This window comes from Micromys minutus (genome assembly GCF_963924665.1).
Source record: "Micromys minutus genome assembly, chromosome: 13".
Lineage (NCBI taxonomy): Eukaryota > Metazoa > Chordata > Mammalia > Rodentia > Muridae > Micromys > Micromys minutus.
The window spans coordinates 48,315,435-48,342,847 of record NC_137982.1 but is presented as its reverse complement, the minus strand read 5'-3'; the positions used below and the strand labels follow the sequence as shown (position 1 = coordinate 48,342,847).

Genomic DNA, 27,413 nt, shown 5'->3' with positions numbered 1-27,413 from the left:
AAAATTCAGCCATTTCTTACCTTGGAAGAAACTGATTCACTAATTTTGAAACTGTCAGTTATAAGGAAGAAAAGTTGAAGCCCCTATCCCATTGTTAATATACAGCTTCAGGGTTAGCAATCATTAGCTGGGGAGAGAAGGGCTTTGTTAATGAATCCCAAAAGTCGATATAGAAGAAATGCATCATGGGAAGAAAGAATCACCATTTTTACCATTGTTAATGGAATGATGTATTCGGGCAATAAATCTCGGTAAGCAAAACCTGTAGATTAACAAAACCAGATCACTGTGACAGACCAGGATATTCCCCCTGAAGCTACTCTGTCTCCCAGAGCAGGACAGCCCAGCCAGGAGGCATGACCTGAGGCATTTACCACAGCAGAAGCAGAGCTCCTGTCTCAGAATCCAACCAAGATCTGACTTCCAAGATGTAATACATTTAGATCACAGAGTAAAAAGTGACATCAGCTCGGTACCTGGAACATTCTTTTGCCCGAGTAGTTCAGTTCCTTCACCAAGGGAAGGGCTTGAGAAAAGGGGGGGAGGGGATATCCTAGATAAAAGTCAAGAGACTAATTAACTGAGTGAAGTATGAGTTTTATTTATCTGCTAAAATAAAAAAAAAAAAAAATGAACGTTTTGAGACAGGCCTCTCACTGACCCAGAGATCAGCGCTTGGCCAGGCACTGCCTCTCCAGAGCTAGGATCCAGATGTGAGAGTCTCTACATGCCTACTCGGTATCGAAACCCAGGTCTCTCTACTCATGCAAGATATGTTTACCAGAGGAAGCATCTCCCCAGGCCCGAGTTTCACCTTACAAGGAGTCCGTGCCTTATACAGTTAAGTCACTGTTCAGCCAACATGTGGAACTTTATTTCCATAAATCTAAACCTGACGGTCAGAGGACTCGGGGGCATTTCACCGGTGTGTGTGGTTAAGTTCTAGGAGACAAACTGACTTATGAAATGAGCTAGCATCCTGACCCTAAGCTATATTTAAAAATATAGTCATATTTTCCCTTATTTGTGTCAGTGTTTGAAAATGAGCAGCCTAGTTCTAAGATCTGTTTTAAGAGGTAGAATCAAAATGAGTCATGGGGAAACTTCTGTAAATTGTTTCAGTAAAATATTTTCTTCATTATTTATTCATTCCTTTCTTCCTTCCTTCCTTTCATTCAAGAACGAGTTGCCTTGAGAACACATCAGTCTTCCACATTAGAGTTTAGCTAATGTCCACAGGGAAGCGTTATATCTATGCCCATAATGACTCACACAATAAAAGGACTCCATGACAAAGACCCACAACTGAGTCCAATTCCACATAACAGCAGTATTACTGAATGAATTTCAGCTTACAACAGGATATTGATCAAGTTGGGCACAAAGTCTTCACTAAATGCATCACACTATGCATTCTGATGGCAAAATCTCTCAATGTTACAATGTCGCACAGATAAAGGGCACAGCAAATCGCTCACTGAATCACCCCTGGGCCCAGATAGGCCAGCTAGAAAATGAACTCTCGATCCCTACAGAAGTCATTCAAAGAAGAATCAGATCAATGAGTTGCTTCTACATCCTGGTACTGTGATAATTAAATCCAATAATGGAACTCTTACGTCATAAAATGCCCAACTTCAAGATGACACACCTTTAATCTCAGCAAGTGGGAGGCAGAGGCAGGCGTATCTCCGAATTCAAGGACAGCCTGGTCTACAGAGTGAATTCCAGGACAGCCAGGGTTACACTGAGAAACCCCATCTCAAAACAAAAAACAAAAACAAACAAAAACAAATAAAACAAAACAAAAACAAACAGACAAACAAAAAGATGCCAACACTGTGTCTAAATAAAACAACTCAGGCTGCAGCCCTGTGTTAATCGGCTCTCTCAAGATCCATGGGCCATCCTACCTTGAAAAAAGCTTTCTTGTTTTCCAGATAAATTTAGGAAGTCCCTAAGGGGATTCTTCTCAAAGCTCATCTCTGATATAAAATAACAAACGTTAAAATAATGGCAGAGAATAAAGTCAATCGGTTGTGTTGACGTACACAGAAGTAAGCTCACGAGAGGAAAGAAGAAAAGATGCAGAGCTCTAAGTCGCATGGCTTCAAGTAGGTGCCCTGCAGGTGACATCGATCTGTAGAACTCGTTGATTAAATATTGATGGGATGCTAAAGACTATCCGATAGTAATCATTAGGGTGGTAACAAGATCACATTGTACACATGTTCTAATAGACAATTTCTGACTATTTATGTGAAGTGTTTATATGTAGTAAACTGATTTTTAAATATATGATTACACTATTCCTGAGCTTCGGGTCCTAAGCTCCCAAGAGGGGCCGGTTCATGCAGAAATAAGAAAGTGGTATTAGAATCCAGGAAGAAAGCTCCCCAGATTACATACATCTACATCATCATCATCACCATCACCACCGCTGCCTGCACCCAGAATAAGCAAGTGTGAGCAGAGGGGATGCAGTGTGCAAACCTCTCCCAAGAGCAAGCACTAGCACCACAGCCTTCCACACGGGAAGGCAGAGTGCTGTGGATAGCGATGGTGCGGGTAGGGGGGTATCCAAGCGTTGAAGGCCAAACTCACACGCCTAATCTATCTAATGGAATATATGAACTGGCATTAAAAATGTAACAAGTGCAAATGCCAAAACAACAAGCAGATCATAAAACCCTGCTGCCTCTGGACTCACCATTTTAGTCTCACGGATAAAGCCAGAATTAAGTCTCTTTACAAAACCAAACAAAAACAAAACAAGACAAATAAATAAAGGTAATGTACACATTATGCATGATCATACAGTGCTATTTGTGTAATCACATAAGGAAACAAAGGTAACACTGCAGCCATGTTTATGTTGAGGTCTGTGAGCTGACACTCAAGAAGTGAAGGCTAGTGTCTCGATTCCCCATAATAGACTGGAGATAGAAACATAAAAGTTAACCAATATTTTTGAACATTCATGTCCTTTCCTTTAAAAGAAAGTCAAATAGAACTTTTTCCAGAGACGACAAAACACACCATCTCGCCGTACCGTTTTAAGACGGGCTGTACAAGAGGGTATAAAGAAGTACAAGAGGGTATAAAGAAGTACAAGAGGGTATAAAGAAGCCCCTTGCTACAAGGTGGCGTGTCATTATTCTTGGTATTATTCGGGCTGCCCGGTCCACTTCACATTTGCTGGAGGTGTGTGTTCTTCACACTCACCTTTGGCTTGTGTCAAAGTCTTCTAGCGTGGCTGCACCATCACAACTGCTCCTCAGTGGCCTGGCCTCGGATGCCTTCAGCTGTTTTTTTTTTTGCTGCAGTCTGTCAGCCGTTGGCACTGCTGCTGCCTTAACTGTCTTCTTTCGGTGGTTTCCCAACAAGAACCTGGGAAAGAGCAACGGCAATCACACAGGGCACTTCCACAGAACGTCCGGGACACCCTCAGGGAGATGCCTCCCAACAGCTCTCTGGAAGAGGAGGCTTGGAGGCTTGGAGACTTGGAGGCTTGGATGGACAGCCGTTTTGGCTTTTTGTCTGTTTTTTGCTTTGTTTTGCCTCAGCACCGTCTTACCTGGCTGCAAAGACATGACCACTGTCGCCCTCAGTGTTCACATGACTGACTCACACCTGCACTCTGCCCAGAGTCTTGAGTGAGAACCCTTCAGGTGACACAGCAAATCCCCTCAGAGAAGACAAAGTCCATTAGTCCAGAAGCCAGCTCGGCTTCCCGATGAGCAAATGTGAGGCAGTGCAGTAGAGATAGCGGGCGTGAGTCGAGATCACCAGGTGAGCTCGTGGTTCTCCTGATGGGACCCAGCTTTGTCTTTCAAGAGTAGACCTGCTGCGGACCGTACTATCATGGAAGCCAGTTTTCAACTTGGCATTATCTCTCAGGAAGTCAAAAGACACAGACTGAGAGAACAAATGTTTAATTTAAAGACAGAGGAAAAAGCCAGTCCTGAAGCAGACGCCTCACCAATAATACCGGGTGCCCTCTGACCCTGAAACGCAAAGGCTTTCCCTCGAGCCACAGACCACTCTCTGGCAAACTCAGTTCTTCTCAACAGAGCACTGAGAGTGTTCATAAGCTAGATGCTGTGAGCCACACCCATACTCCAGTTCAAGGAAAGGAAATAATATATGAATATAAATAAAAACTATTTGGGGGTTTTGATTATTTGAAAGTGTGTCCCTGTTCACTCTAACAAACCATGGCCTACTGAAACTGCAAAAGAGACCTGTCCACCCTCAATGCTATAGACTTGTTATTCTTCTTTTAATGGGTGGGGGGTTTAAGATAAAGTTTTATTCTGTAGTTCACATTGGCCTGGAACTCCCGGAGATCCCCCTGCCTCAGCTTCCTAAGTGCTGGCATTACAGGGAGCCACCATGTCCCGCTTGATCACTCTGTGAGTATCTTTCTGCCCAAAAGCATTTCCTCCAACTTCCTCCTCATCCCCTGCATCAAAAATAAATCTCTAATATGTGTTATGTTTTTTAGATCTAGGCAAACGTAGATAACGCTGATGGCATAGACGGTGTATGGATGGTGATCTACCAAGATAGTTTCTGTGCTCGGCATGGCGATCTTTTTATTCTTGGCACACAGGATTCCACTCATGCCCTTTAATCTCACGTAATTAATTGTAGGCAGATGGTAAAATCTAAATTTTCAGATGGAAACTCTACAAGCCACCTTCTTCTGGCTTTTGCCAGTGATGGATTCTGTTAAGCTTCCGGCACACCCCAAAGGAGGGAGTACGTAGAGTCCTGGGCTGTGTGGAAGTGCCTTTACTCTCCCCTACCCACCTTCCCTGGACACCCTTTCCAACTTCTCATCTCTCTGAAAGTGGAAAGGTCAAGTCGTGCAGAGGATCATGTGATAGAGTCACGGTTTCCAACCCTTCTCTCCATCCCAGCACTAAAATTCAGCAGAGCAAAGGACGATGCAGACTCAGTCTAAGAACATTCCTCCTTCTTCACATCCTCTAGGGATCCTCACAGCCTGTGCAAAACAGACCTGGGCCCAAGGAACACATTCCCACTTCTTGATTTCCTTCTCCTATCCTCTTGGCCAGCTCACCCTGCAGAATCTCACTCTAAAGCTCAGTCCCTGGGGAATTCATCGGTCTTCTCTCTACTCCCCTTCCCTCCTGTGAGGTCCCCCTGGTCTCGAGGCGACTTCTGTTTGTATCTCATCCCCACCACTGCACAAAGTGCACTCTCAGAAGCAGGGAGCAGATCTCAAACACCCCATCCACACCCTATCACATACACAGCCTGGGCCAGAGTTCAAAATTCAAAGTTACCAGGTTTTAATTTGTGTGTGCCTTCTACAGGCATGAAGTCAATTACTGTCCCTTGTGATAAGGGCGGGCTTTCGTACTGTTGTGTAATGCCAAGATAGAGGCATTTTTTGGCTTGTTCTGAGACTGTTATTAGTGTTTGTGGAGACATCTGCTGTGACCTTCCAGGAGACTGAGCACTCTAGGTTAAAATTGTTACACACTTCAGACATAAACAAACATCTCTGAGAGTCACAAATTAATAAATATTATGGCTGTACATATTAATTGATGAGGACGGCCAGAGCTATTGGGTAGCATCTGCATTCTAAGTTTCCAGGTGAATAATACCTTGTTTTGTTTTGTTTAAAAAAAAAATTATTCACCAAGTAACAAGTCAACTTTATTTTGAGTGAGGACCTGCCCACAGTTTTAATTTGCATAGGAACAGCACATAAGGCAGAAGTCCAAAGGTCTTGAGCGGTTGAGTCTGGCTGCTCCTTGTGAGAGTACCTGTGGACGATTAACTCTTAATGCTCAGGTAGGAAATAAGCCCAAGGCAGAGAGAGGAATGGTTCTTATGAGCAGAATCCAACTGATGCTTTAACAAGAACAGCCTATTTGCCTTTTATCTACCAACACTGGCAGGAGGAGTCATTTCCTAATTGAATAACAACTTCTGCAGTACAGAAGGGATCCTGACACCTCGCTCCTGAGACAGTCATTAACTGCAAATTTTAAAGGTTGAAAGGTTGACTTGAACAAAATCTCCCACACCAACCAATACTCAAGTAGGAGTCTCTGGGAGATCCTGTTGAGGAGTTTGGTGACTTGGCAGTGATCCTGAGTGGCTCACTCAGGAAGCATTGTCCCTTTATCCCTGTGACTAATCCTCCCCCCGCCTGCATTCTGCCCACCAGACATCCTGTTCTCGTCCAATACAATACATTTTCTGCTCTTCTTATTTCTCATTCAAGCCGATCTATCCATAGAGATGAACTCCATCAAAGGCTAGATGGTACCATGAAGCTACTAGGCAAACGCACATAACACGGGAGACTAGAAAGAGCAGGCTCCATCGCTCTGAGAAATAGCAAAGGTAAGTTTTATAAAAATGGCTTAAAACAATAAAGACCATCACAGTTGTCACGAAAGCGCTTTACACAGTAACTTACAGGACAAGTTTATTTCACAACAAAATGAGGACACCCAAGACCCTGGCTGCTTTCTCCAAATGTGCAACCGTGGCTTTTAGCTCAATGTTGCATTACTTCCATAATGGCATGTTGGTTTTCATTTAAACATCCTGTCTTGTTTCCTCCTAGATACTCTACATACCTGGCTATGTTGTGTTGCCTGCTGTCATGGACAACGGAAAACCGCTGATAAGACCAACAGGTGGCTTTTTCCATTACAGCAGTGTGTTGATAAACTTAAATCCCTTCTCCCCCCTCCAAGGGTTTTCCACACTAGTACAATAGTCCAGTAACTTTAACGGAAATAAATGGTGGGTAGCTTCCCAGAGATGAAAAACACAAATCCCTGTAATTTTTACCTAACGAGTAGGCTTTGCTGAAATGTAGCTAGTGAACCGAATGCAACTATGTAGCACAGAAGTTAACAGGAACAGACCAGTGCTTCCCTATCTGCCGTTAAATACTATTAACTGACCCACTCAGAAGTTAAGTCTCCTGTGTGGTTATTTATATACAAAACCACAGAATTAAGAGAAGCTTGAAGTTAAAAAAGCAAGTAAAAAAAGAACTTGGCTTCAGATCACAGGACAAGGCAGGCAGGTCATCTTTTTAAACTACAAAGCAGAAGGTGTGTTGTGATATTCACAACACGGAAATGTGGATTCTAGCTTGGAATTTGTATGTGGGGATGAGTGAGATGAGAGAGAAAGTTACGCCCCCTAGCCCCCCCCCCAAAAAAAAAGAAGCATTTGAAGACCAGCGTGACCAGCTTGGCAAGCACAGGAATTTAAGAGCTGATACGTGAAGCTGATAGGTTCAGGACTTGCTGCTTCTCAGAAGCTGACAGCGGGAGAGTGGGGCGGGCCGGCACAGGAGGCAGGGGACCACACAGGTTTTAAGTATCCACGAAAGATGGTTTTTACTGTGCAAAGCTCCAAAGTACGGGAGTGAAACTCAGAGCAGAGGACCCCGTGACCACGCTGCAGAAAAGGCAGACCCAAGGCTCACCCAAGGGGCAGCAGATGGTCTCAGAAGGCTGAAGTGGCAAGCCATATGGGAAATGGGAGCTCAAGGGCATGGAACAGAGGAACAAGAGAACTTACTAGCCTACAGGTGAGACCCAGTGTGTATCCTCACTGACTTCCCTGTCTCCAGCCCTCCCTCCTCAGTGCTTCAGTTCCGTGGTGCAGGGATGCAGGCCAGCTGATTGACACTGCAGATGCTGAACACTGGGGTTTGATGGTTCACTACGTAGGGCACTCCAGCACACACCGTTTACTCCACACAAAAGCACCTCTCCGCAACCTTTTCTATGTCCACACTCTGGCCGAGCTTTCCAACTTTATCTTTGTCTGTTTGTCTGTACCTAACCTCATCCAGAATTATGTTTCTGTATTAGAGGGAAAGGGACTTCACCCCCCCCCCCCCAGATCCTAAAGACCAAGTAGAGACATAATCTTGCCCCATTAAATATCAAATGGCTTTCTTTTCTCCCTTTTCTCCCAATTTTGTTAATCTTGTCACAAATTCCGATCAGAATTCTGGCTATAGATCACCTAAAGTCTAAAACATTATAATTTCCTCACTAACTTCAATCTTCCATCTGGAAATTGACATTACAGAAAGTGCTCAGCAGTTCGGTTGAATCAAACGTTTTGAAGCCACCGATGATCTCACTAGCTGGAAAGCACAGTAAACCTGCTACAGAAATTCACAGACTCCGGTCTTCTGAATGGTGTATCCTCTAGAGCTCGTCAGCAAGATTTCCTCTGTAAACAACCTTCGGTTCCATGAGTAGTTTAAGCTGTGTGAGCCTTACAGACCAGCTACTATTGATCCAGCCATTCAACCCCGTGCCTCTGGGGATACAGACAAACGGAAGCTGCAAAGGCAGGAACGTGGCTACCTTCCAGTAACACTGCAGCTAAAGTGACCCAATGAGCCTGGTGTGGTGGCAGATGCCTACCTATCATCTCAGCTTGTTAAGGCAGGAGGATCACGAGTTCAAGGCTAGCCCAAGCCCAGGGCTCAAAACAAAAAATGAGCGAATACCCTGTGGAAGAACTGTGGTCAATCCTCATCTAACAGACACTTGATTTGGCAACCTGGAGTGGTTTTTGGTTGCTTGGTTTCGTTTTTTACCTTACTCCATCATTCTCAGTGGTTAAGAGCACTGGCTGCTCTTCTAGAGGACCCGGGTTCAGTTCCCAGCCCCCACACGGAGACTCATAACTATCCGTAACTCCAGCTCCCAAGAATCGGATGTCCTTTCTGGTCTCCTTAGGCACCTTGCATGCAAGTGGGTTACAGAAACAGGCAAAACATTCACTAGACATAAAATAACACTTTAAAACAAGGGACAAACATAATATGACAGATTCGAGGAGACAGGAAGTCTGGGGTAACTTTTAAAGAGAACAGATGAGCAAGGAAGGAGACGCTAAATAGATTTCCACTGACTATATATAGTTCAACAGTCTAACATTTCTCGGATTCAAAGCTTCACCCCACACAGAGTACAGTCAGAAATATTTAGGCACATGCTGTACTTAATGAAGCCTGGAGGCATGCTTACTAGCGTGGATTTAAGTGATAGGGCTAAAAATCCTCCTGCCAAACAGCCATTAGTTCAAATCCTCATTCCGTCAATTACCAGGAGCATGGCTCCAAGTAATTTACAGAGGATTTAATCTCAGTCCCTCACAATCTATAAAGGAGAAGCCAAGGCACCCACGACCTGTCAGAACTGTCTGAGGGATGAACTGACTCATATATGCAACACCTGAAACTCAGTAAATGCCCACCGTCCTTATAACTTACTAAAAGCAGAAACTACAGGTTGCCGGGGATCTTTGCTGATCAGAATAAACTGACTTTACCCACAGATGTCTGAGGCTTCAGTTAACAGAATCATTTAGGCACAATCCTAACAATAACCCTCTCCACTAAAGCCTTTACCGGCTGAAAGTGTTTCCACCTTATCTGATTAGATTTCTCTAACCTTCCACAGCTAAAAATATCAACTGGAGAAATGACCCCAATGCACACCATGGGTTCCGTAACACAACTCCTTTAAATGGGAAAGACCTGCTCTTTCTCAGACAGAAAAAAAATCAATAGCTTTCCCTTTTGCCTCCAACCAGACCAATCGAAAAAGAGGGGTGAAAACAGGAAATCGAGAAGGAAGACAAAGGTCCTTAATGACCCAGCCTACAATGAAATCCTCCTGTGTTTGCCAGCAAAGGGGAGACTTAGGCATCAGTGCACACAACTGACCAAGGAGGGGAGTAGGGTTGCTGTCAACTCTAAAATCATCCAGGCAAAGAGACACCAAGGTAAGTTAGATTGTGTGGAATGGCTGACTTGGGTCTGAACTATTTGAACGAGGCAGACAGAGCAGCTTCTGTCTTAGTCTAAAAGACCCTTGTAACCCATACCTTAACTATTTTTGTTATATGAACAGGGTTTTGTTCCCTGAGGAACTGCCAAAAGGGACACTGTGTTCTCATTAATACAATTATGCTCTGACCATAAGTTATCAGGGTTAAAACTGCAGCTAGGAAAGAAGAAAAGGCTCTGTTTCTGAGCCTCGTACCACACACGCCCCCCAGCCCAGTTTTGCTCCAGCTTTATCTGATACACATCATGAAAGCTTCCACAACATCAAGCTTCTTATAATTACCCTGGTCATATCTGCTCTCTGCCCACTCTGTGTTTCCTCTGCCTAGAGGTCTTCCTCTCACATCTCCAAAGCACGTGTCCTATTGCCTTTTCTAAAGATTCATTCATTCATTCATTTATTCATTCATTCATTTATTATAAGTATACTGTAGCTATCTTCAGACACACCACAAGAGAGCATCAGATCCCATTACAGATGGTTGTGAGCCACCATGTGGTTGCTGGGACTTAAACCTAGAACCTCTGGAAGAGCAGTCAGTGCTCTAAACCGCTGAGCCATCTCTCCAGCCTGTGTGCATCCTGTCTTAACCTTTATTTCATATCGTAGGGTGTGAGATCAACCCCCATGGCCCAGCAGAAAGCATTTTTCCAGATTCTCCATTTCTATAACCCCTACTCAGTCCCCTTGGACTCGTAGTGCCACTTGACCAAGACTGGCGCACACACAGCTTCTTCTTTAGCACAGGGTCCACATCTGCACCGTGGGCACTCAGACTTCTCATCGAATGTGCAAGAAAGGCGCCGAACTTATTCTGAATTTTCCATGGCTGGTCATTTACACCAAGTGCACACAAGCATGCTGTCTGAGTTCGGCTGAAGAAAGGCTTCGTTCAAAAGCTTGTGCGAGGTGGTGCTACGGCTCAGTGGTTAGGTGCACTGGCTGCTCTTCTGGATTCCCAGCATCCACACAGTGGCATACGACCATCTATTATCTTCAGTTCCAGGGGATCTGATGCCCTCTTCAGGCCTCTAGGCACTGTATTCACATGGCGCAGAGACATAACAATATGCTGGCAAAACAACCATATGCATACAACAAAGTGAAGTTCAAATAAACCCTAGCTTTTCAAAATGGGTCCTTCATGAAACAGGGAAAGGCTTACATTAATCACAGAGCAAATACTATTTGCACTCATCAGACATTCACCAACAACTAAGTGCTCCGTTAAAAAGCTCCCTTCTCGTTGATGTAACAGATACACCCCCAGGTTGGATAAATCACAGGAAACAGTTTTATCTTTTCACCCATGTAGACTCCCAATGCCACTTGCCTCTAGGCCTCGGATAAAGAGATCTCAAGAACTTGTGTACAGAAGTGATCATTCCCATTGTCATCTTTAATGTGCCTTGATTATTCCAAAGGTGAGAAATCGTGAATCCGGCACGTTACGGAGAGCCCAGGAGTGCCAAGGCAAAGATTAAGGAGAACTGCTGCACCCTGGCTCCTGACACTACTCTGGGCACTTTGATGCTGAGTACTGAGTTGCCACGGAGACGAGCTTCAGTCTTCTGGGAGGCCCCAGGGCTGTGCTGGTAACTGTGTACTGACCAGACCTCGGATCCGCTTCCCACCGACTCTGTTCCCCACCCACATCCACTGCCTTCTCCCTCCACAAACTAGGACATAAATGAGTTTAACACACACTCTCAGGTCCGAGAGAATTTCCTAAGGCCAAACTATGCCTTGGCAGACCCAAGGCCTTAATTCACATGGAAGCATGGGCCGTTTCTTCCTGACTAACAGTTGTATTGACAGGAAAGAGTCTATTGGATGATTGATCCATCTGGAGCAGCTTTCCTATCAATGACATTTGGGATATTCAGCCTCTGATATCACACCCCTAGTTCCACTTCGATTCCTGCAATGAAAACAGAATCCTAGGACAAGTCAGAAGACTCTTAAATATTTCAAGTGAGTCTTTAGAGCAACAGATAGTCCTTACTTAAATTATAAACATGTCTGTCCCATGCAAACTGAGGTTAAAATAATGCTAAAATGTCTATATTCTGTAAACACCATTTAGTAGAAAGACTGAGTTATGCTATGGTTTGGAATTAAAATGATCGATATAAAATTAGTACAAAGTGGCCTAATTAGCGATATTTTTCATATATGTCTTAATTGAATAATCCTAGCTAAATCTTTGTGTTCATCTCTTTCCTCTTGAGTTACTCAGATATGATTATTTCAAATGGTTCCATTTCTTTGACCAGCCGCACCTGTCTTTGTCTAGGTTCCTATCTGATTTCCACAGTTACTCTTTTTTTTTTTTCATTATAGCACATCAAAATTTAACGACTAAATCTGGCGTGCTGGAATTCTTATGACTAGGCTTCCTGTATTAAGATACACTGCAGGAGCAATAAAATTGAGTCAACACGAAAGAGTGGAACGGTGAACAATGCCGTCCATTACAATGCAAAGCTATTCAGGAAATTTAATTTGATGTTATAAACTGATAAGGAACAAATATACAGGGAAATCTATGTAGCCTTCATTATCACATAACAGCAGTCTCCTAGAAAGAAGAGCCCAGAGTAGTAAGGGATGAGCACATGGACCTGGGAGTTAAACAAACAAACAAACAAGGCGGAAATTCCAGCAGGGAAGCGTTCAGCTATGAAACTCAGGGAAGGTTCTTTCCAGCTGCGCTCAGTTTCCATATCAACAGAACGGGATTTAGTGACTTTAGAGATTACAGATAGGATCCTGTGGAGGCCAAACCCTACTCCATCTTGGAATGTGCCTCCATCTTTAAAAAAAAAAAAAGCCTGAGAACTTGACCTGCAGCTGCACCCACATACAAGGCAGGACACACAGCTTGTCCCTGGTCAGAGTTACTCCCTCCATACCTCCTAGCAACAGTTAATCAAAGATTGTTTCAGGTGTACTTTCAGACTGTTCTTGGTTGTGTACGGTCTTGCTTCAGAGCACTCACCTGTAAGTGTACGATAGCCATTCAGCGATACTTGCCAGGCTAAACTCCCCTCGCTTGCTCACCATTCCTATAAAGCCTTGTCCTCGTGAGAGCTTGGGGCTGTACCCTCCCATTCTGCTGGCAGAGATGGCCGTGTGGCCCAAGCTCTAGATTGTAAATAAAGACCCTAAAACGATCGTATTGGAATCAGCTCTTGGTGGTTTTGGGGGTACACAAACTCTTCCTGGCACAATGCTGTCGTGGAAGGATGATCTGATCAGTGCTGAGATTACATCCCACCCGAGCAATGGGAAAGTCTGGGTATAATGTGTCACTCAGCACGTATGGGATGCTGGTCGACGCACACTCCTGATGCTGCCATGCAAAGTGCAGCTTATAGTTATTCGCAGTGCATGCATGTGATTGAAATGAATCAGTCACTAGCTCCTGTGTTTACTATACTATATTCTTTAATGTTTAGGTGAACCCCTACTTACGAAGTTTACCTTAGGGGGCAGCAGCCTCAAACCTCTTCTGTTTACTATGAGTCTTCATTGTGTCATTTCATTTTATGCTTGACTTTATCTCTTCTGTTTTCTTTGTAATTCGAATAGGAACAATAGGCTGTACACACATATACACATACACACACATAAACACACATACATACATACACACATATATACACACACACATACACACACATACACATGCACATACACACATACATACACACATAAATACATACATACACATACACACACATACATGCACACACATAAACACACACATACACACATATATACACACACATACATACACATACACACATACATACACACATACATACACACACATATACACATACACACACATATACACACATAAACACACACATACATATACACACACATAAACACATATATACACACACATACATACACATACACACATACATACACACATACATACACACACACATACACATATACACACATATACACACATAAACACACACATACATATACACACACATACACACATATATACACACACATACATATACACACACATACACACACACACACACACACACTATACTGTTTGCACATTTTATACTGCTATAGTTATAAAATGCTGAGTTCTCTCAGAGTGCATGCTCAAGGTGACTTAACAGGCAGCCCATTATATATGGTCCAAAGCTGACAATTCAGACTTTCTGATACAGATCAACTGAGATGATGTTAAAATGTCTGATCTTCAAAAGTAAGACCTAGCACTTCTACAAAAACCAGACTATTTTGGCTGTTGAGTTTGACAACTCAGAAAAATTACATGTAAAAAAAATCACTAAAAAGTTCTTTGTCAATTAGCCAACTTTTGAGGCTCGGCTACACAGTGAAACCCAATTTCACTTCCCTACTCTAATCACTCTGTACTTGTGCAGCCTTGGGAAAGGTGTGTCTATTGGTGAGTTTTTAATTACTAAAGCATACTTTGGGCATGCCACCATCTCAGTCATCTCTTCCTTCACACCCATCTGTCTTAGGGTTTCTATTCCTGCACAAAACGTCACAACCAAGAAGCAAGTTGGGGAGGAAAGGGTTTATTCAGCTTACACTTCCACATTGCTGTTCGTCACCAAAGGAAGTCAGGACAGGAACCCAGGCAGGTCAGGAAGCAGGAGCTGATACGGAGGCCAAGGAGGTTGTTACTTACTGGCTTGCTTCCCCTGGATTGCTCAGCCTGCTTTCTTATAGAACCCAGGTCTACCAGCCCAGGGATGGCTCCACCCACAATGGGCTGGGCCAGGGATGGCTCCACCCACAATGGGCTGGGCCCTCCCCCCTTGATCACAGTTGAGAAAATGCCTTACAGCTGGATCTCATTGGGGCATTTTCTTAACTGAAGCTCCTTTCTCTGTGATAACTCCAGCTTGTGTCAAATTGAACAAAACCAGCCAGTAAACCATCTATTGATTTGCCATTTATATCCTTTATGATACACAGGGACGTAACAGTGCAGAGTTAAATGACAGAGCTATAACATGATATCCTGATATGCATACAAAAAAGAACAGGAGCCACACAAATTGATATGGATTCATCTAAAAGGTTCAATGTCTCCCACTCCACAGCTAAAACCAAAGTCATAGGAGAACACACTCATGTGCAAGCACTGGAGGTCATCATGGGGCGATGTAAGTCGTAAGATGAAAGGCATGCTGAGGATGACAGAAGAGAGAAAGAGACAGAGAGGTCCTTTGAGGCCACCTCTGAGACACTGTGCTTATCCAGCATGATTCTGCTTCAAGTGTTCTGGTTAGGAGACTGAATAAATATTGATATTTAAAACACACACATGAGCAGAGTGTTGTAGATATTGTTGAATATTTACACAAAGCAGCAATCCACAGAAATTAAGAGTGACTTCCTGATATGTATATTAGGCACTTGCCATAGTTAGGGTCTTACTGATGTAAACAGACACCATAACCAAAGCAACTCTCATAAGGACAACATTTAACTGGGGCTGGCTTACAGGTTCAGAGGTTCATTCCGTCCGTTAGCATCAAGGCAGGAGCATGGCAGAGTCCATGCTGCTATGGCGGAGGCAGATCTGAAAGTTCTACATCTTCATCTGAAGGCTGCTAGCAGAAGACTGACTTCCAGCCAGCTAGGACTAGGGTATTAAAGCCCACATCCACCGTGACACACCTACTCCAACAAGGCAACTTAATAGAGCCTGGCGCAAGCATCAACAAACCATCATAGCAATATAGGCAAGTTAACATCATAGATTCATCTCAATATAAAAAGACCGTGCATGGTAGGACTGGAGTGATAGTTCTCTGGTCTATTCCCAGCCCCCCTCCCATGATGACTCACTCACAATCAGCTGTAATTGCAGAGCCAGGGCATCTGATGCCCCCTTCTGTCCTCTGTGGGTATCAGGTACATTTGTAAAACACAGACATTCATGCAGGTGGAGTACCCATACACACAGAAATAAGTAAATAAAGTTTTGTTTTGTGTTTTTTAAGATCACTGGGTGTTTTCATTTAAATGAACTCCAAGGAGTAAATTAATGTGTTGTTACAGTGGTCAGAATGGCAATTACTTGGGAGAGGGGGTTCAGATTGGGAGAGGCATTGAGAAAACCCTCCGTCGTGCCAGAAATGCTCTATTCATATTTCTCAGCCTGTGGGTCGTATTACCTTTGCTGGGGTCAAAGGACCCATGTAAGGAGCACGTATCAGACATTTACATCAGAACTCATAACAGTGGCAAAATTCTGCTCTTTGTGCTTGAGAGTCAGGACCTGAGTTCTCAGCTTGGACCTCCAGCTGCCAGACCTGCCTCTTGTTGCCGTCCTCCTCCACTGCTCCACCTTAGATTCTTACCCCTCTGCACCAACACTTGCTTCCGCAAGTTGTCCCGATTGTGGTGTTTTATCACAGTGACAGAAAAGTAACTAATTCGGTCAGCAAGGCCCGTGTGGTTTGTATTATTCCGTGAAAATCAGAAATACACGCATAGGACTATGACAGTTCACTGGTCTCAATGTGGTGCTCAGGGTTGACAATCAATGTCCCCAATAGACGCTTCAAACTTTGGAATGATGTGCCTTTGCTTCTCTTTGCCTGATCCCACACCACATACTCTAATTTGAATTTCTAAGCACTTTCTATTTCATCTGACTGGAAATTTCTTCTTTCCTCTTATTTGTCATATGGTTAATTTCTATTTCTACTGTTGTTGCTGCTGCTGCTGTCAAGATGGGTATTTTTCTCTGTATAGCCTGGGAGGTCTTGGTATTCACTCTGTTATGGGGTTTTATTTTGTTTGTTCGTTCGTTTGTTTTGTTATTTTTGTTTTCCCCCAATCAGTTTACTTTCAACTCAGTCTAACTGGCAGCTCAGGGGAAATTCCCCGATTCCGCAGGCTGGGCCAGATCCCTCTGTAGCCCATCTCGGGCATCTACATTTCTACTACAGCATTTATCCATTGGCAATTAGAGATTTGGGACCTCCTCCATTAGTCTAAGGATCTCAAAGCTACACGGTATTCATGGACTATACTGGAAAGGGTAGGCCAGGGTTCCAGCAGAACAAATCGAGGAGTCAGGGGGAAGAATGAGAAAGAGGGGAAGGCTTCGGAATGAAGTCCATGCCTCTGCCTCATCAAACTTGAGCCAATAGGCTGTGAAGCTTCTCTTGCCAGACTCCTTTCAATTCCAAAAGGCTGCCATCCACCCAAGGGCTGGCCAGAGCTTTCCAATGCGAAGCCACCATTAGAGAGCCAGTGACCTCTAACATGGCTGGAGGACTATTATCTGAGCCTAGAAATGGAACCTGAGAGTAAAAGTGAAATTAAGGATCCTGGATGCATTTTAACCTTGTGTTTAGTCATTTTACAAAAACACAGGTACATTGTAATGGAAGCATGTCCTTCTCAGATCACATTGTTTTAGGAGGGCTCTACCGTAATACTACTTCTCATTTCAGTCCAAACGCTAATTAAAGGCTTGGACGTGCTAGAGGTATTGGCAAGGATGGATGAAGTTCAGGGCATGGGGGCTGGGCAGTCTATGGAACTGGACACACTTCCTTCAGCTGTGAGCTTTAAGCCCTTACTGGACTCCTTAGCCACCTCCTGTATTTTGAAAACCAGTAATCCAAGTTAGATATGCTTTGACATTTGATATGTTTGATAGGCAGTTTGGAGGGGAGGACATCCACGTGAGCCTCTGTCCTCTGATATGGACACTAAGTGAAGATCTCAGGGACAGTGAACCTAAACTGCCACTGCCCAGACACTACCCAAGCAGGCGCTTTTAGAAACTCAAGCCCTCTAGGCTCCCCCTCTTAGAGATCTCCATGGGATCCCAGCATCCTAAAGAGGGAAGCCATTAAGCTGCTTGCTGTTAGAATATTTAAAGGGATTCAGCTCAGGCCACAAAGCATTTCGGAATTGTCTATTTCAAAACATTAGCGATCCTCCTCTTTAAAAATGAATTTTAGGTTAAATAAGCAGTGTGGCTCCGCAGGCTTCAGTTGTTTTGACTCCTGAAAGAGCTTCCCCTGGAGACAGATTCTGAATCATAATGACATAAAGCTTACTAACATTTTTATACAATTCTAAAGTGCTGGTAATTTTCCACCCCCTAAAAAAATCATTTCTTTGAAACATGTTTGATGGTAATTTTAATATACAAAACAGTCAAACATGTTTAACGTACTCATTTGTTTTTTTTTTTTAAACCCAATATCCCTCAAGACTGGCCTCTTAAAAGCAGAACAAGAAAGGTTATAACAAGCAATCCCCCCCCCCCAAATTAATTCACCTCTGCATTTAGTTTTAAATTTCACCATCAAGTCAGCAAAAAAATTCTGATCTGCATCTCCAACCATCTATATTATACCCATGTAAGGTTCACTTCAGTTATTAACTATGTATACAATGCATGTGTTCCCACCTGGTTTAAAAGTCAAAATGTCCTACACATTCCATTTCCTTGGTCAGGCCCAGAGCCTGCTTAACTATGAAGGAGCAGAGCGACATGAGCAGGAGAGGTTTATAGTCAGTTGTTTGTTGTCCTGTGTCACTAGTCTGATGATCTCATTTCTAGACATAATATACTTTCTCTAAAACAAAACAAACAAGACAATCAAAAACCCCCGCTCAAACCGAGAAAGCAATTGCAGAGCAGTCAAAGTTGAACTTGCTCGACAGAGACTTCGCCATGTGAACCTCTGCAATCTGCTTTCTGCACTCGGGAACCCAGTGACTAGGTCTTGAGTTTCACCTTGCTGAACTGCTCTCTATTTGGACTTGTTCAAATGTAACTCTTGTAAAAGGACCAAGGTATACTCGGGAAATAGAATAGGCAATATTGCAAGATCCCTTTCAGCTACATCTCCTATAATTTTATAATTCTAATTATGTCCTTATGACCTCATGGTCCTTGATTGGTTAGTTCTCATGAATCTCTTCTTCAGTTATTCTACCAAATTATAACATTTCTGAAGATAAATCATAAGTCATTCTTAAGTAGATATGGGAATGTTGCACAAACACACATGACTTTATGACCATAACCTAGATCAATGTTACAAAGCATTAGCCTTCCTATCAAGAATTCTCAAAAAGCAGCATTCTGATGTGTTCATTTTGCCTCACTTTTGAGGCAGGATCTCATGATGTAGCTGAGCCTGGCCTCAAACGGCAATTCTCTTGTCCCCCTGGTGCTGGGATTATAAGCATGCATCGGATGGCTGGTCTGTCACTCTGCCTTCGGTCCCCAAATAACAATAAACAGATCTAGATAACCATCTAGATAAGTTAAGCATCAGTCTTTACTGTGGACGCTGCCCATACCCACCCAAGAAAATATGAATAAAGGTGTCATTAAGAACCAACATTTAGGGGATAAGAAGGAGCACCATGTCCTCGGAAGTCCCCGAGGCAGCGTCGGTGGAGGAGCGAAAGGAAATGGAAGATAAAGTAACTAGTCCAGAGAAAGCTGAGGAAGCAAAGTTAAAAGCAAGGTATCCTCATTTGGGACAAAAGCCTGGTGGTTCTGATTTTTTTTAAGGAAAAGATTGCAGAAAGGGCAAAAGTATTTTGATTCTGGGGACTACAATATGGCAAAAGCAAAGATGAAGAACAAGCAGCTTCCTGCTGCAGCCCCGGATAAGACAGAGGTCACTGGTGACCACATTCCCACTCCACAGGACCTCCCTCAGCGGAAACCATCCCTGGTTGCCAGCAAGCTGGCTGGCTGATTAAAAGAGCTGAACTGCAAAAAAAAAAAAAAAAAAAAAAAAAAAAACCAACATTTAGAACATGAAAGGAAAAGAATAAAGATGGTTAAAACAAAAATCTGTTAAAGAAAACAGATTCATTTAAATTTAAAAACTAATGTTATGTCCTTCCATTTGAATCATAGGCATTGGTATGAACTCATGAAACAGTTTGCTTCAAGGTAACATTTGCTAACTTTATCCTCTGAAAAGAACTAGGGGAAAAAATGTTGACTACATCTCATGCCTGGCATTTCAAACCCCCGTCTGAAAAACTAGTTCCATCAAAAGAATCAGAACATCTTAAATAAATGGCCAGTTCCAGATCTGGGGACAAAAGATAAGGGGAGAAAATAGCAACTGTCTATTAAAAACTAGTAATGTGTGCTGGGAATACTATGTCATAAAATAAATAAAAAGACACTGGGTAGAAAGATGGATGGAAAGATGCATAGATGCATATATACCACAAACCACCATGCACACGTATATACATACATATCAGTTTGAAGCTGGTTAGAAGATGCCTCTATAAAAATGAAACAGTTTAATCATCAAAAAGAATGACTAAGAAGGATAAAAACACTTCAAGCATATGCAAACCCATAAGTTTATGATGTAAAAAAAATTATGGCTACCCAACTTCAGAGGAGGCCAGCCAAACAACTCATTTCGAAAAGTATTTCTCTTGCTGTTTTGATTACACACCATATCTCCCAGGAATCTGAGGCCATGATGCAAAAATGGCTATTGCTTACAGAAATAGTCAAGCCTCAAAACAGTAGAAGGATGTTTCAATTAAAAGTTTACCAGTTTGCAACCTCTAATCAACAAAGGGAATCAGGGCATAGAGCATCACTTGCTGGCAGGAAGCACCTGATGTTGCCAGGAGGCTTCCAATCTCAGCAAATTCATACCGGGAAACAACCTGATCAGTATTGACTCAAATGTTCTGCAAGCAGAAAAGGGTATAAAGGAAGAGCTGAGCTTGATCTTTGGGCTCTCCTATACACATAGTTGATTATTAATATTGGTAATATTAATATCATTAATATATGTCAGTATTATACATGAGCTTCCTTGGAAAGAATACTCCCTGTCAAAGGAGCTGGTGACATCTCTAAACATGTTTGTCCCTGGGTTCACTGCCCTGCCCATGAGTATTTCTAGTACATGCTCTTGGATATTTCTGCTCTAAAAGCTAAATTTAAGAGTAATTCTACCTTCTCCAGCTAAAACAGAGATAATTGACTTAAATAATTCCAAACAAAATTCCTTACAAAGAAAAACACATCAGATCTGATTCTACTGCTGGGTCCTTGCCGATTTTTTTTTAATTAAAATTAAATTAAACTCGAGCTCAGGATACAGTAATTCAGCCACTATTTTGATCATTTTTTTCCTCTACATAATTAGCAAATTAAGCCAGTGAGTAAAACCACTCAGAAGGAGGAAACAGGTCAATGGTTTTCTGGATCGTATAATTTGTGGTGCTTGGTCTTAAAGTACCTGTACCCTCGCCGAAGGAATTTGAGCAGACACTTCTCAAACACATAGGCAGGGACCTCAGAAGCAATCAATAAGGACAAGGGTGGTGATCCACTCTTAGAAGCCATGACTCACTGAGCCACAGGCAGAGATGCTGCAGTATGGCTTCTCCTCCATTAACCTTTTAAACAGAACCAACGGTCACTGCACACACTGACCAAGTCTCCATCAAGAAAATGGCTAGTCGCCCTATGTGGTCCCTGGCAGTGATGGGCTGAACGCACTTTCTCACCATCCATGAGATCAACTTTCTGTATCTATGAGATGAGGACAGATGGAGTTCTACATTCAACAAATAGCACTGGGTCCAAAGACCGATGCTTCAGAGATGCTGCGTGGAACAAAATAAGCTGGGAAAAAAATAAAAAACAAAAAAAAAAAAAAACAAAAAAAAAAAACCAAAAAAAAAAAAAAAAAAAAACCAGTTACAACACTCACGGCAAGGTCATGACCAAGCAGTTTGTCTCAAATGGAAAAAAAATCAAAATTAGTTAGAGAGACCATGAGGGACTCTCTGGGGGACATCAGAAGTCACAGGACATGGAGCAATCTCCATGGGCATGACCATGTGTAAAACTTACCCAGCTGAGATTAATGTGCTTCATAATAAATCCACTTTAAAAAAAATTTTTCAAAATCGCCATCACCGAGTGGAGTGAGGGTTGGTAAACATGCAGATAATATGTAGACACATAGGACTGATAAATGTTGCAGCTAAGGGACAGGGGCCCCTTGACTGCATTGTTATGTTTTTATATCTGAAATTGTCTACCAAAGGGCTTCTTAAAACTTCAAAGGGTTGGGGACACCCCCTCAGTGACAGCACTTGCCTATCACGTGTGGGTTCCTAAGCTTGATCCCCAGGATCCCCAACAAACAAACATTCCCAGGCTTAGTCCTCTCTCTACCCCTCAATAGTCATTGGTTCCCTAAGCTAGATGTTACCTTTCTGAACTTATTTCATTCGCATACAAAGCAGACATAATGAATTCTGGGACATCTCTAAGCAATCCTGGGTTCTTAGTAGGTATCAAATGAGTCAATGGATATTTAAAAAAAAAGTTCTAAACTATAAAGCATTATATAAATACAGTATTGCAAATTCACACCAGTGAAGATGTGGACTGGACCATAGTCCATGTCTGAAGACATCACGGACGTTGTTTGCAGGCACACACAGTGTCCGACTATTGACTTTTCAGTGATCCCTGCTTGAAACACGGTGATAGAACATGTATCAATGGATGATATCAAGGGTAATTATGTTCCTTTATGAAGTATACCATGAGATTCATCTTCCAGTCTTGGTGAGCATGTTCCCTGTATCCTAACTTCCTAATAATGCAAAAATGTATGTTTTCAGCAGAGTTCATAATCTTTGCACATACAACAAACTGACCGGCAGGAGGCAATGCCTAAAAGCACACTCCAAAAGAAAGCTGGCGCTTAGGACTTTAAGTCAGATGAATAAATTGTAGCTCATAATTAAGAATCAGCCTTTATAAAACCCACAAAAGCTTGGTTAATCAAAATAATGTTCATGACCTGTACTTTAAAATCACATTAGGGAAAAGAGACATTAAATTCTTAACAGGACTGGATTAAGAACAGAAATGGGAGAGCTAGACATTTGGCTCCCAAAATTAAGGCACACACAATTTCAAAGAAACCCAGATAAAGGTAAACACATGACCCATACTCTATTTTACATTTTAGAAACTTGTTTGTTAGGTTAAGCTTAATGAGGTGGAAATACCACAAAGTCCAATGGGTACTGGCAGAGCTGCCTGGTATACTACTGTTGGCCTTAGTTTTAAACTGAATAAACAAATTCAAGGTCAGCGTTTCAAACATGAACCTTCTAGTTCAAAAGTTTATGCCCCCACACACGCACACACACACACACACACACACACACACACACACACACACACATGCTTCATTTCTTTTGCGTTGTCTTCTTCCAAAAACAGCTGCATGAAGCGCTTGCTTGGAGTGTTCAGCGCTATGGGTCCAGTCTGAAGGAGCATGGTCTCTGGACCATAACTGTGACCTGGTCCTTCGTGAATTCCAAGGTTATTTCAAACTCTAAACTGCTAACATTCAGAAACAATGAAAGCCAGCACCGTGGAGATGAATGGAGAGGGTTGGATGGAAATACTGTAAGATTTGGAATAGCCATGTCTCTGTTACCCCCCCCCCACAAGCTGCAACATTTGTTTCCAGAATCCTTTAAACTCAGGACCTAATGAGACATTGTGTTATGAAGGAAACCAAGGTAAGGAACAAGACCTGAAGAGAACCCCAGAGTAGCCAACCATACCAGATCTCAAGCAAACCCCTTGGGGGTGAGAGTGTTGGTGTTGACGACATAGGACCAGCTCCTTGAGAAGTTTTGTTCCAGAAAATTGAACAACAATCAAATGTTTGTAGAACAACCCCACATCTTTCTGTGCAGTGCTAAAACACCAGAAACGCCCTAGTGTTTTTAATAGGTTACTTCAGAGGGTGCGGGGATCTGGAAACCAGCATGTTCTAGCCACTAGTAACTAGTTCTCCTCCATTTTAATCTTGTATGCCACAATTAGGATTAACAAGTAAAGTTGGGTGTGGTGGCACGTGCTTGGAATCCCAGCATTCAGGAAGCTCAGGCAAGCAAATCTTGAGTTCAAGGTCAACCTAGGCTATATGGAAGGACCCTGTTCCTCCTCAAAAGAAAGGTATTATAAAGTAAAAACAAAACCCATCTGAATGATGTTTACAAGAGAAAAATCTTTAAACATAAAGATATTATGCAGTATACAATTTTGAAATGTTGGTACCAACCAAGATGGACTTCAATACAGGAAATATTAACAGATAATTTCATAAAGATGAACCTATAGCAATCCCATTTGTTTATGAAGCCAGGTAAATACGTTTAAAAAAATACAGGAAATACTTTGGGGTGAGAAAAGGAGACTCTAGAAATCAGACCCATGGCTTCAAAAATGCTAGGTGAGCATCCTACCATGGTGCTGCGTCTGGAGAGCTACTGAGAGAACCCAGAGAAGAATGCACAGTCTGACTTATATACGGTAAGCACCTGATAAATCAAGTGGATCCTGAAAGATATAACATTATTATATCAAGAATACGACAGACCTTTAGTCAACATGGTTCACATGGTGTTTGTGTTCATTCAGTGACCTGCTCGCGACAAGATAAATTTTTTAAAAAAGGAGAAGTAGGTATTCAGGAGATAGAGGCAGGTTTCTGAGTTTATACATCTTCTTCATATCACGTTTCAAGACAATCAGGGTTACAAAGTAAAAGGAGGTTTTACAAAAAAAGGTAAAGTATGAGCTATCTGGATATGCTGACAGCCTAGTATTTCGTTTATTTGTTATTTAGTATAGCTCAAATATCTCATTTAATGCTCAGCATGTATCCTAGATTCGATTACCTGAAATTCAATTTTAATTTAATACTTTGAATTTTTCCTTGATAAAACCGACTAATTTGAGCCCTTGCTCCACTAAGTGATGAGTAAGACCCCCCCCTCAGTCATGGAACAAACACACTGTGCTTTTCATTGTGACTTGCTACCTGTGAGTGCATCTCTTCAGAATCTATGCCACGTGAATGGTGTGCAGAGTATAAACTTGCTGGTGTGACTGGGGTCGCTTCCATTTTGCCCGATGCACTGTGAAAAGTGCTCTGCCCCATCCTCGTTAACAAGCATTTACTCCTACCAGACTTCACCATCCTAATCTGAAAGCCTCCTATCGGGAATCCTTGCCAAACAAACTGATCACCAGCTCAATTTGTCACCCATTATTCCTTGCAAAGTAGTTCCTAAAGCCAACTTGTCCCAGCTCATCAGAGGTGATGACTTCTACCTGAATAAGGTAGTTTAATATCTGTCGTTTTGTATAAAGTCTGTTTAATCCAGGCTGTGAAAGTTACCTGAGAACTGCAAAGAAGCCAGTGACAACTTACCCTGAACACATCACAGCCAGGATCCTAGAAGGTCTGTCTCATCATGTAAGCAGACTCTTAATTCTAAGACTGGGTTGTGCCAGAAAGAGAGACAGAAGACATTCAGGCTAACCAAAGGCAGCAGCAAGGCCATGCATTCAAGACAAACACTAACATGGGATTTGCATCTGTTTCAGTTCCATTTTATTCAAGGGCTCTCGGATAATCCAATCTTGTTACTGTCTCACAGACAGTAACTCATGTTTACACGGGCTACCGAGATCCTCATGGAAACCAGACTGCAGGCCTGGCCATTTGAGAAGAAAAGACTTCCTGGTATGTTTCACCCTCTACTGCCTCTGTTGCAGTTGGAGCCACTATGCTGATGATATCAGCACACTATAGTCCATTGGCCAAAAATGCCTTCTGTTTTTTTCATAGTTCAAGTTCCATAGGAATACAGAATGCTTGCGCCTTTACAACAGATTATCTGTGGCTGCTTTTGAATCATAACAGAGCCCAAGCAGGAGATAACAGAAGGCCCATGAGCCCACAGGTCTTTATAGCCCAACCTTTTATGGGTAAAGTTAATCAATCCCTGCTGCAAAGTATTGTAGGTTTATGTTAAGGTGATACATGATTGGACATAAGAGAGATAGGCGGAGAAAGGTCTGGGAGCAGAAGAGGAGGCAGGAGGCAGAGATTGAGGGAGAGGGGTTGGGAGAGAAATGAAGATGGAAGCAGATGTGTATGTTTCTCTTGGCACATCTCTTCATGAATAAGGTTGCTATGACTGTTTTACAAGGGATGGAATTGTGCAAGATCATTTGACTTATCTAGGTTGGCACATTATACCTGTTGAATCAGATTGGCTTGGTGTGTTCTTTGATGTGACTACTTAATTGTGTTCAAATGGTGTAGTGGCAGAGCGCATAAAGTCCACCACAGAGTTGGGATGTGGATGTCTAAGGCTTAGCAACTACACGCCAAGGGAAGTGAGTGAAAACAACACGCCGGATGGTCATATCCACCCAGGACAGAAGCAGCAGGGGCGGTAGAATGAACCGCACCTGAGTTCCTAGAGGCAGAACGGAGCACCAGGTTGTGTGGGGACCACATGGTGTGTGCTCAGCTCCTCGGAATGAGACCATGGGGGCCAATAAAAGGATAAGCAGTCCTTTCCATATTTACTGCAACAAGGAACTAAGAAGAGATTATTTTCAAAAATGACAGATGAAGTGACAGAATTCAAGACGTTGCATCTTTTTTGGCAGCAATTTATAAAAGTGGACAGTGGTTTCGGCCAAGAATTAGCGGCTGGCTACTCAGCTCAGACGGTCTACATTTGCCCAGAGCCCGTTTTCAGTTCAGTGTTTCACGCAGGCGAGCGGAGCTTGAAAGGAACACTGCCCTTTACGTGTAGACTCCTAAGAGCAAACGCACATGCGTGTAAATACATAACAGCATCACTTTCTGCTGAGACGGCAGCATGTGGCAAAGATCCCCATAGACAAACACACAGACACAGGACGGCTTCTGCCTCCATTATGCACAGTCTGATAAAGACCACACAGCACAGCGACAATAACTAAATGCTCTCTATTTGGTGCCTGTGGGGAAGTATCTCCATTGCAAGAATTTAGAATTCAAATCGACTTAAGTTCTCCAGTGGGTCCCATTTTTAGACTGAAACCGTGTGTGATCAGAAAGAGCAATTGCTATCAAACTGAAACTATAGCACACCTGAGAACAGCCAGGGCCACAGGGACGATAGAGGACAGATCAGTTGTCCAGGTTGGCAAATTGTGGTTTTAGAGAGGCTCTTGGTGAATACGTATCCCCACCCGAAAGAAGCACCTAGTTCCTTTCTGTATTCATCCAAAGTCCTTATAAACAGACACAGTATATGTCTTAGTTAGGGATTTACTGCTGTGAACAGACACCATGATAAGTCTTATAAGGACAACATTTAATTGGAGCTGGATTACAGGTTCAGAGGTTCAGTCCAATATCTTCAGGGTATGAGCCTGGCAGTATCTAGGCAGGCATGGTGCAGGAGGAGCTCAGAGTTCTACATCTTCATGTGAAGGCTGCTAGCAGAATACTGACTTCCAGCCAGCTAGGTCTAGGGTATTAAAACCCATGACCATAATGACACCTATTCCAAAAGGGCTACATCTCTGACTTAGGGTTTCTATTCCTGCACAAAACATCACAACCAAGAAGCAAGTTG

The 27,413-nt window shown here is 42.7% G+C and overlaps 1 protein-coding gene and 1 pseudogene across 8 annotated transcripts in view; one reads left to right on the top strand and one right to left on the bottom strand.

Annotated features, from left to right (window-relative positions):
- Positions 1 to 27,413, bottom strand: part of OSBPL6 (oxysterol binding protein like 6) — a 173,809-nt gene that overhangs the window by 88,470 nt on the left and 57,926 nt on the right. For 6 of the 7 annotated variants that reach the window (XM_080927891.1, XM_080927893.1, XM_080927896.1 and 3 more), the window contains exon 2: positions 3,226 to 3,390. The exons of the other annotated variant lie outside the window; for it this stretch is intronic. The gene's annotated coding sequence lies outside the window, so the exon portion shown is untranslated. The remainder of the gene's footprint in view (positions 1 to 3,225; positions 3,391 to 27,413) is intronic. 7 annotated transcript variants of the gene reach the window in all.
- LOC308428883 (cAMP-regulated phosphoprotein 19-like) lies at positions 19,308 to 19,666 on the top strand (annotated as a pseudogene). Its single transcript has one exon. The product of its transcript is annotated as a cAMP-regulated phosphoprotein 19-like (transcript).